Raw genomic sequence first — 11,879 nt, forward strand, 5'->3', positions numbered from 1 at the left:
CCCACGGTCACAAAGAAGCTCACATTCTATCGAACCACATAGTAAAAGGTAGTCACACTCGTGACCGAAGTTTAAACTCGCACTGAGGATACCAAGCATTACAAGATAGAAGGGAAGAGGTTTTTTTTCAACAGTCCATTACACTACAACCTTTCAAGTCAGTGTTTCTGGGGGGTATATGCATCGGAGGTGTAGTTTAAAATGATCACGACTGGCATGAATGAAGTATTTTACAATTAACAGTCTACCTGGTTAAACTACTCTTGCACTTAGCCACAAGCATGTCTAAATTCATATGCATACATCCATTTTCTTTGTTAAAAGGTTCCTTTTCCACTGTGGTGAGACTGTGTTAAACAGTTACCCTATTGCATTAATCTGCTGGATATGCCAGTGGAGCTACATGAGAAGCTTGTCACTAACATTCCATTAACAAGCTTGCCTAGATTAGCAGGTCACTGGATTTTTTAAACTACCTTGCTTCATGAGTAGGATTGCTAGATTAATAACATCTTTACAATCCACAGGACTGGTAAATTAGGCTAGTAACTCACATGCTTGCCTTAGCATCGTAGCATTTCTCAGCTGGGGGTGGTCATTTTGTGATTGGTATCTCTTTGGTAACTCTGTGGTTCAGCACACAGTTACTAACTGCCATTTGTCCAAACTTTTTGGTACATTTTAAGATTACCCCCTATCTTGGCTTTGCTAGGAAAAACGCTGATCAAGTGACTGATCAATACCAAAACTTCAAATATGCTTTCTACTCAAAAGTGACTTTACTACCAATAAGCAACATGCATTGTAAAACAACTCACTATTACAAGATGCTAAAGTTATGACATAGATCAAGTATATTGTTTCATTTATTTCCCGTCACTGATACTGGTCAATAGGAGGATAGATTCCTTTCAATTATGCCACTATGTTAACATGTTCCCTCCTGTACTTTTTTGTAAAAGCACATTTTTTTTTAATTTAGTTATCTGTTAGTAAAAAGAGTAATATTTCACAAAAACATTCAGATTTCGGCTCAGATAACACTATTAAAGAAGCTTGAATTTAAACAAGGTCACAAAGGCTTGTGCCCTTGTTTAACCGAGGCACAGGCTACAAACACAAAAGGCATCATGATCCAGCACCATGCCCCAAATGCCCTAGCTCTGGTACTCAGCAAGGGCGAGGTTATACAGAGCCTCAGATCTCATAGAGCTGGATTGCTGGCTCAACGTCAATCATAGTAATGTTAGCTGACACATTGGCGAGGGTGGTGACAGGGCAAGGTTATGTGCCACTGTATGCTCATGGCCTGCATAAAGACCACGACTGCCAGAGCTGTGTCTCTCATGTGAGTGGTCACCCTTAGGGTTTGGGATCCAAATTAATATACCCAACTACAGTTGCAAAGCACCTATCAGCAAACTGCTCAGTCCCGTGGCTTAAGGCCTTCCTTTCCTGAAATTGTACCCAAAGCATCCTGAAATACACCATCATTGAGACGCTATTATGATATGCAGGATGCTTGTTTTTTTTTAACCAGCATGTTTGCTCTTAATTTCTGTCCTCACAGAAGCATAGTTAACCTCATGTATGTCTTCTTTTGTCCAACCAAGAATCCAAAACCGCAAATATTCTTTTTACAAAGCTATATAAAGGGAGAAAAGCAGCAAACCTTTACATTTAAGAAGCTGGAATCATCAAATTCTTTTCTTAATTTTAGCTTGAAAGTAAACTTTAAGTCGCAATACATTTTTTTTCAAGCAGTTTCTTATTGAAAGGTGGCATTGTCCAACAAACATACAACAAGCACATTGGTCAAAATCTGTATCCATAGTTTAGTTAGACGTTCATTTGACCCAACATTAAGTCCCAACAGAAGGTCAAAAACAACCACCTTATATACAGCATGATAGCATATTTCCAATGTTGTAGAATTATATTAGAGTTATACATGATGATCTAAACATACACTGATGATGTGTTGGTTTGAATGTTCCTCCACTAGTGATGGATTGTTGAATTAGGCCTCTCTGAGTTGTGAATCCTGTTCACCTGGGCAGCTGACGTTTAATCAATAAACATCTGAACTGTTGCCATGACCCTGAGCCATAAGGCTTTAATTTGGTTTTTCCCACACTAACTGCTGAAGGACCCCTACAGATTTCCAAGACAAACCTCCAGTCACCTGTGGTTCATTTCAACATCCACCCAGCTGATGAAAACTAAATTCTTATGCTCTATTTTCTGCAAGACAAATAATCAAATGTTTCTCAAAAGTGTTTGGCAATAGGGTGTAATCAGGCATGTGTCAACACTTTAATAACAATGAAAATAATTAAGTGTTACAGTAGATGCTAATGATGACATGAAAGATTTGCCCATGTTGTGCATTTAGATTTATAATCAACTTGCCTTCAATACCACCAATAAAAAAAAAAAACATCTTCCTGTAGAGCCTCATGTTGATGAAAACTTTAGCTACCCAAAATGGTTTGAGGCTTAAGTGAGCAGAGAGACCGGAGATTTTATTAAATATTTACCCTACTGAAGCATTTTATTGATATCTGTAGCAAAACTATTACCACTAATTTATCCAAACCGCTGTTATGACATGACAATGTTTAAATAGTGAAGCAAGCATGTTGTGCATACATGCAACATCAAAATGTGAGTAGGAGTTCAGTCATTTGGATTTAACTTATTTTTTAAGAAAAGATACTGAAATTCAATATAATGTGTCCATATAGCAATAACTTCATAAAAGTGCAATACATGAATTTTTCCCCTCAATAAATGTTTAATCTTTGCTCTGAATCATTTAGAGCAAAGCCCATTCTCTCTCTCTCTCTCTCAAATTACGTGACGATTCCCTTTAAGGCAACATTAATTTTGCTTTTGTTCAGTGTTTTCAAATGCAAAGGTTGATTTCATGACACAACAGAGAAAACATTAAGGTTTACTTTCACTTAACGCCGTGGTTGAGCTGGCAGATGAACATACAATATTAAAGAAAACTATTTTTCATGGTTAAAAATGGGCAACAGCATCCACATATGAGATCAATTACTACTAAATTAGTCATTTAATTAAGAGACCGGTTTATGTCCTTAAACACAAAATCAAATTAGATTTGCTATTGAGTCGATTAAGCTTTCTAGTTAAAGGAGTCAACTGCAGGTCATTTGAGGTTTCAGGCTAAATGAGTATGCTTATGTGGAAAGAAACACTACAATATGCATGGCTGCTGTTAACTCTATGTCTTGCTTGTAGCTTAGCCCTGTAGGACATGTGACTAGAAATAATGTACACATACTGCATTTCATAAAAGGCAAGACTAAAACCACAGAGTAGAAGAAAAAAAAGATGCTTTATCCTTGACAAATCAATTGTTCAAGCCAAAACCCTGCTTATTTATACACGTAGGGTAGAGATTGTCTATCAATTGACAGGTCAGCTACAAAGATTTTTCTAATGCATTAAAATGCACATTTCTATACATAAAAAACAAGAATGTTACAGGTTTTTTTCTGATCTTGAACAATTCCTTGCAAACCCTATAATTTCTTGTCACATAATAATCACTTACATCCTTCAATTTCAGCTGAAGGAACAGAAAATGCTGCCATTTATTTATTATCTCTGTAGACTTTAATCATTATAATTTTTCCATTTAACAGCACACTATGCTAATATCTCCATTAACATTTGATTTTACAACACACATTCACACTTTAATTACACTACCTATTTTTGTTGTTGTTCGTACAACATGTGTTCCCATTTGGAGTAATCCATTTCAGCTGTACGGATGAATAAATAACTAAAGTGACAAACTTGTTAATAGGGAGATTATGGAAAAAAATAAATCACGACTATTTTAGTCGATAGTAAAAATCAACAATTATTTAACCCGATTACTCTTTACCACTTCATTCATTTAACCTGAGACTGTGTTCATATTTGCGTGGGAGCAGTTATTGTGTTTTGTTTGCATCAATCAGTTAGTAGTATGTGACGTATCTGTCTACTTAACATCAATTTTAGTCCACACAGAAGCTTCAGTAGTGATTACTAAGAGTAGTTATTGACATTTTTCATGACAAGCTATGAAATATGCAATTTAACCCTTGTGTTGTCTTTTCGTCAAAACTGGAAATCAACACCGTTTTTGTCCTTTCTTCAATGTTTTTTGATGTTCAACACTATGTAACACCAACTTATTAACTTTAGTTTTACAGTTATTTATGGAATTTATGGTGAATAAACCTACATTTTAGGAAATTGCACCTAATGTAAAGGAATGGATGTTGATAGATAATCAGAGACTGGAATATGTCAACTTTTAGTCAATACTATTTCAAAACAACTTCAATTTATTTTTCAAATGCTTTAAAATTGAATAAAACACCCCAAAATTAATTAAAGAAGAGATTTGTACTTGCCAAAGTGCGTTGTGTGGAATCAATCATGTTATTTGGGGTATTAACAAGAACATTGATATAGGAAAACGGGTCAATTTGACCCGAGGACAACATAAGGGTTAAGAGTTGTTAAGTCCATTGGGTTGAATGGATCCTTTTGCATTTAATCCAAATCCAATATACTATAGTATATACTTTTATTTACACTTAGGCACATAGCATATAAGCGTCTCGGTTGGCCAGATCACAAATCTTATTGTAATTCCTCTTGGTTTTCATAGGCTACATGCAAATCAGTTTTGGTTCAGCTCCACTCCAGAAGGTGGTGGTAAGTTGTGCACTTTATCAGTTTAGTTACAACAATTACAGTTATTATTAATAACAAGCTAGCTATTAACTATCCATAAAGTAACACAAACAAAAAGATAAATCACATTAATAGACTATGAGCAAGAAGGTTTCATTGTCTCCACAGGTTTTCCGTTCTTACCACTCACTAACGTACACGGACCACTTCCCTGGTTGAACTCATCATAGACCGGGTAAACTCTACAATAGCTTGTTCACCATTTTAATGGTTTGTGTGTTGAAATCTCTGGAGTCTCTTTTCTCTCAGTCTCAAGCAACAGAGAAAACCGAAGCTAATTTCTGTGTGATTTCGGCGCAACTTTAGGGGTCATTCTCACAGGGGACAGACCCTGTAAGTGACTATTTCCACAGAGACAACTGCTTAAATCATTCAGCCAAAGTAATTGTGTTTCATTCACTGCAATAGAGAGCTGAAATCACAGAGAGCAGCATTTGGGTTACTGAAAAGCAGAACACCACTGAGCCTTGCTTTGTTGTCTTTACTGTAAACAATCTCTACTAGCATCAAAACTTATAGGAGAAAACACAACTTCCCCTTGCTAACCAATCACATTTCCTGCATTCTCCACGTGGTATTTCTAATATCTCAACACACAAAACACAGACAGTGACAACGAGAGTGTGACATAAGAGATTATTTTACCTTCAGAACTGGGATGTATCTTGTCTTTAATATTCTGAAATGGCCTTAACTCTGCCTCAGGGATCCATATCACAAGATGACTTTAAGTTATGGTATCAATATGTACATTCAGCTGGGACATAAAAACATCCCTGACAAGAGAAATAAAGGCTCTACAGTATTGACAGTTACAATTTTAACAGAACATGTGTTCACTCTTAAAAAGGTGCCCTGCCACACGTATTACATTACTTTGTGGTAATGTCTGAAGTTCTATCATGGACTCTAACATTTTATTATGGAAAAAATGGCTTGGTTACCTTGTTACAAGCAATTCTAGCGTGGTATAGAAAACCTGCAGGGAGACTCAGCTGTGCTATTTTTCATTACAATTCAATGAGGCTAACAGCAAGCCAAAGAGGGCCTGGCTATCAGCAGCCTTTAACCAGCGCAACTGGGCAAGCTCATGAATAATAATGAACTCATGCAAAATGTTAGACTGACCAGCTTTTGTAATTGAACTGATTCTGCTTATTTATTTTTAGTGGCTAGAGCTGACAAGAGGAGGTAGCAGTTTATTTTCACATTCACAATACAACACAAACACATATGGACCTAGCATATAAAAAAAAAAAATACAAGTAAAAACTTTGGCAAGGCACCTTTAAAGCAACATTAAGGAACTTTTCCGACTTCGGTCACCCTACAGGTTAAAAGAAGAAATGTCCGTTACACAAGTTTGCCAGATCGGGTAACAGATCTGTAGTTCAAATGGGACATTACGTGAGCGCTAATGGACAATTCAGCTTCCAACCTGTAGGGGAACCGAAGTGGGAAAAGTTCCTTTCAGTCTCTGTGTCACTTTCTATTCATTGTCCTTGCTTCTACCACTACTGACAACAAGCACTTAAAAAGGTTCCGTTGAAAAAGTGCTTTCTGGAAATGCTTATATGGACTGCAATTCAGTTAGCCATATGCAAAATATTCCACAATGACACCTGCCACTATTCCAATGTCATGGTTTGTGTGATGACAACACAACTTACCTTATTACTCCTCTCTTTCTGCTCTACAGTACGTAGGTGTGCTTTCTCTTTCTCCGTCTGAAACTCTGTTGTTTGGACAACAAGTATTTTATGCTTGATATCTGTTCCGACAAGTTTTAAATTTCATTCTTTCACTTAATAGGAATTGCAAAAAAATACATACTGTACATTGCAGCTACTGATCAAATCACAGGTATTTGCCATATTAGATAGCATTAGAGTTCAGTCGCAATTCTCACCAGTACTGCTTTCTCTTCCTGCTTGGCTTGGGATCTCTTTGCATCTCCTTCCTTATGATAGTGCACCTTTAATTGACCATAGGTGAGTATCAATATCAATGGTATTCTCTGTGGGCAACAGCTCACAAAACAAATAAATAAAGTCACAAGTATTTTGACCCTGAGGCTAGACTAGCTAGACCTGATTTGTATCAAGGCCAATCAAGGCATATTTTGATGGAGCAGAATTAGCCTTATCAAACCCAATCTATGACCAATGCATTGTTTGCAGCAGTACATCATCAACACTGTCAAAAAAAGCCCCATGTGCTTTATGAAGATACAAGAAACACACAGCGTTATGAGTTCAAATCCTGTATAAATCACTCAGCAAAAATAAATGTCATACCATACAATAAATACTGTAGGACATTACACAAACTATTACAGGAAACTATCAAGGGCAACTCATGTAGGTTATTTCTATCATATTAATAAGTAGAGCTATTTAGCTGTCAAGCCTTAAACTGATTTGATAATGTAATTCAGGTTTACTGTAGGCTATGTGTACACTGTGCAGCTGTATGTCAAAATAAAGTCAAGATGAATGTAATGAAAATGAATAGTATCAGACTATACATATATTCTATTTATATTCTTTTTTAAAGGATTTCGGTAAGGACTGCCGGCAAACAAAAGGTTTTTAGGGCATCCCTACTCTCCATATTATTAGAAACTTCCAAAATATTGGCAGGCCAAGTACTTTATGAGCATTGTTGATGGGGTTTCAGTAATCTTAAAAAGCATACTCATTTATACCAATCAAGAAGAGTATGTGTTAACTGAAACTGGCATTCGCCTTGCATTGCTAAAGCATGCACAACTTAGTAATTTTATAGGAATGCCCCCGTGCAACCAGTCCGGTTGACAAAAAATTAAGTTTTATTTTATTTTTGCTTTTTTTTAAACATGTAAAGTTATTCCCATAATGACACAAGTAACTGACCTATAACAAAGACTGTAACGTTAGCAGCTATAGAGTAGCTAGTTTAGCTAAATGTAAGTTAACGTTTATGAGCTAGCTAAGCTTGTGTGAATTTTTGAGCTAGCTAGCTAACGTTAACGTTTTCTTAGTTACCTTGGTCTCTACATATGTGGTTTTAGCTAGCTATGAAGTCATGCATTATTATATTTCTGCTAGGTGAACTATTTTGACATATTACTGAAGGTATCATTTTATGACTATGGGTGACGATTGTATGACGACGGACCGTGTTATGCTAATATTTACTAACGTTAGCGTAAAATCATAATTTGCTTACCATTGTCGTCCTACGTATATACTGCGCACTGCCCTGCAGCAAACGGGGTCACCTCAAACTTTGCCGCTTTGAAAGGACTTTTTGGCAAGACGGAAGAAAGTGGTCTGGGTTAGGCCATGCCTCAAACCCTTTTAGACATTCACTGTTTATAATAAGCCCCAAAGTCACTTTTCTGTTATAAACTGCACATCTCATGGGAGAAATTGGATTACAGCTATCAACCTACGTACATTCAAATTAATTCGCACTGTTTAGTGTTGACCAATCAGGTTTCTTGTAGGCAGGACGTTTTTCACGTGCCAAACCGAAATGGACATTGATTCAAAATAATAGCATTTACTGAATATGATAGCCATTTTAAACAGTTACATTTGTGATTCCCAAATTAATTAAGTGTTGGAGTTTTCTTTTTATAGTGCAAAATGTTCCCTTAAATCCTGTGTACAAAATTGACATTTTGCCTGAGCTGGACATTGGATCTTGACTCAATCTTGACTTTACTTTTGGTGGATCATTTGTGGCGGCATTCATGAGACAATTAACCATGGCTGTAATATTTTCAGATAAACTATCAAACTGAATATTCCATACTTGTTAACAATAGCAATCAATAACAGAATGCAATTAAAGTAATGTTTTATCCCTTGCCAAAAGCCCCCCTGCATCTGATAAGCAGACGAGCAGCTTTGAACTAATGTTAAGAGATATGAAAGATCAATAGCTCCATCTAGTGGTCAAAGAAAGCCCAACCAAGATGCTGACTTTTCTAAAAACCTTTTTGGTTTTTTCCCTGGGGACCTATAGGGATCAATCTGGATCAGTTCACTTTCTAGCATTCTCGCTGTTTGCTGTTGCTGTCTCACCACCACAAGTCTTGTACTTGGGAGCTTACAGAGAGGAGTACTATGCTTCAATGGATTAGATGAGATGTAATGAGGACTTTCTACCAACAGATGTCGGACATAGGGAGCTTTTTTTAGTTACTAAATAGTAATCAGCATTTAAGTTTTAAAGAGAAAATACTCTGAAAAGGAAATCTCAAATAATTTTTTTTATATAGAAAACATGTTTTTTGAACATATGATATGGGCACATTTTTAGTGCAGAGCTGTAAGCCATCATACAAAAAGATATTGCAATGAATCTGTGTATATTTTTGTACTTTAAGTATGAAATGTGTACATCTTTTATATTCTCTAGTTTCTTCTAAGATTGACAGAAAGTGAATTCACAATTTGATTCTTATTACCATAAATTTATTTCACTTGTAATGTTTTAATGAATGAATGTGAACAGTTGTTAAATAAATAAGAAAATCTGTGTGTGTGCGGCAGTCGTGCCCACAGTGTCACACACTGCAATTGACAAACAAAATGACACCAATTTAAAAAACAACAAAAAAAGACAAATTAGCATAAAAATGTAATTTCCCTAATTTCAACCTTTTTGTGAGGGTTCTTTGGAAATAAAAAGGATTGTTGGTGTTATCGCCAACGGGGTGTCACATTCTATAGAGGGTACAAAGAAGAAATAGGCTAACCATCTGCGATCTGCGTGGTCAAGAAAATACATTATTTTCAGTAGCTTCTTGAACTTTGTATATGGGAAGGATTTGAACCAACTCACACAACTGGTCTGGACTATAGAATGTACAATAACATGAATGGGATCACTTTGCTACTAACTGTTTCATTTTGTATAGTAGGCTACTCAAAGTGGAGTAAATGTTGTATTTGATTTGTACACATATGTGGTACTTGCAAGTATTTGAGGCAGTAGGACAGTGTACGGGGGATTATACATCCATGCTTCAAAACGGTATTCCACAAACCAATGTGTGACGTCATTGCTGCTATGTCCACTATTTTTACAGTGTATGTGGTGGACACATGAATGACACGCTTATAGACTGTACATTCTTTTTAATAATATACATGGGGATGGTTGGTCTTGTAATACATCCATGATGCCAACGCCATAAAACTCAAAAAGAAAAAGAAGTAGGCAACTGTGTCGGCTCTGGCCCTTGAATACATAAAGTCAGGTACAGCCAGAGGTCATCAGGATGGTCTTTATGAAGTCTTGTTTACAAATTGAAGAATGGTTAGACGGGGGGAACATAACAATCATGAGGGTCGCTGCACATTTATTAATTCTGTGAGAGAAATGAGAGAGCAGACAGGTTGTAAAAAGAGGCAGGTAATGAATTGAAGTCAATATTAAATTATCAAAATCAGAAGGACAATAAATAATGTGGTGAAAAGTATAGGCCTAACTCAACATTAGCAACAGCATTGGGATAACGCAACAAAACGGAGCCATTTACACTGGCTAAGTTTAGGAGTAGGGTAACAAAATGAAAAACACAAGTAAAAATAAGCAGGCTGAGACAGCAACATAAACATCACATTACAGTGAAACATCCAACAGAGTTTTGTGATTGTGAGATACCAGAAACTGAGCATGTGCTTGTTACAAGAAATATATATATTTTTTAGAAGGTTCATGTTGGAAGAAAAGAAACGATTTGGGATAACAGGAGCATGAGTGAAGAACGTACTGGAGGTATGCACCATATACAGTAAAAGAAAGGTATGCACATGCAATTCACTATTGAACAAGAGAAGAAGAAGAAGAAGAACAACAACAACAACAACAACAATTTCCTAATGAGAATGTTAAGAAAAATCGGACACGCTAACTAGACACTGTACGAGTTAACTATCTCCAGAAGATGGCAGTAGTGCAAAGTTAGCGATGCAATCTTTCTTTAAAGCACAAAGAAGAATAAGTAGGCTAACCAGTAGCCAGCGCCGCGACACAAGTCGCCGTTGTAATCATAGACAGTCAAAGAAAGGAAGGTTGTAATCATAGATGTTAAGAGAACAATAAGTTGTAATATGTAAGTAGCAGGTAGGACTGCAGTGGGAAGGGGTTGTCCTGCCATACTGTTGCCAAAGCATTTGGATAAGGTAACAAGTTTAGTAGTTTATGACTTTGTATTTCTGTTAGTAGTGGTGTCGAGCACATGAGCTGGCTGGCTAAACTTAACTGTAACTGGAGCTGAAGTAAAGCAGTTCGCTGACTTGCTGTCTGCCCTGGAATGTAGGATAACTTTACATGCTGTCAAAAGCTAACCTGCTACTGTTGTTTGCGTTAACTTAGTTTATATAACGTAAATAGGTATGTAAAATGCACGTAAATACTTCATGTTAGTATTTAAAACATGCATGGTGAGTAGAGTGCTGTCAAACGAACTACTGTGCGTTTTTCTGTTTGCTTTGGTCTCCCAAAAGGAGCTGTCGACCCACAAGTGAACTCTTGTGCGGTTTGTAACGTAATAGGTGTTGGGAACGCAAATCAAACCAGTCAGAGTCATAGTAACGTTAGATATGAGGCATTAGTATTAATCCGAAATATAAAACACTCTTAAATCTACACGACTCCATAAATCGTGATAATTGTCAAGGACACGTGTGATGTAGCTAGCTAACTTTAGCTCTATTTAATCCCAGGTAACCATGACAACGCGTGTTGCTCCATTTGTTTTGCAGTTCGTCTTTAAAAAGTGAGCAAAACATAGCGGGCGCACTCTTACTTGACAGCAACTGTCATTGCAATTATAATACGGATGTTTTATGACATGAGGTATTGTACTCGAGACTGATATGTTGCCATTAACCAAATATCTTTGAGCTTCTTGTGACCAAAATATGAACATTAGTTTTGTGTTGGGGGCCCAACTCAACTGCACATGCTTGCACTCTTCAAATTGACACATGTTCTTTTCTTTTTTTCTTTGGTAAGACAGCCAAGACAACGGACATGCTCATGAAATGTTTCTTATAACAGATGGGTTGCTTACTTGTGGATATATATAT

The 11,879-nt window shown here is 36.6% G+C and overlaps 1 protein-coding gene and 1 long non-coding RNA gene across 3 annotated transcripts in view; one reads left to right on the plus strand and one right to left on the minus strand.

The window, feature by feature from the left end:
- Nucleotides 1-6,477: 6,477 nt before the first annotated feature.
- LOC117948427 lies at nt 6,478-8,045 on the minus strand. Its single transcript, XR_004657442.1, has 3 exons — nt 7,999-8,045; nt 6,698-6,763; nt 6,478-6,521 (listed from the first exon to the last, which is right to left on the minus strand). It is a non-coding gene; the product is annotated as an uncharacterized LOC117948427 (long non-coding RNA).
- Nucleotides 8,046-10,734: 2,689 nt separating this feature from the next.
- lysmd4 (LysM, putative peptidoglycan-binding, domain containing 4) overlaps nt 10,735-11,879 on the plus strand; it is a 2,810-nt gene continuing 1,665 nt past the window's right edge. The window contains exon 1 of one of the 2 annotated variants that reach the window (XM_034879781.1): nt 10,735-10,970. The gene's annotated coding sequence lies outside the window, so the exon portion shown is untranslated. The remainder of the gene's footprint in view (nt 10,971-11,879) is intronic. The other variant, XM_034879783.1, reaches the window with a different exon arrangement.

The sequence above is a fragment of the Etheostoma cragini genome, chromosome 8, assembly GCF_013103735.1.
Source record: "Etheostoma cragini isolate CJK2018 chromosome 8, CSU_Ecrag_1.0, whole genome shotgun sequence".
NCBI classification, from domain to species: domain Eukaryota; kingdom Metazoa; phylum Chordata; class Actinopteri; order Perciformes; family Percidae; genus Etheostoma; species Etheostoma cragini.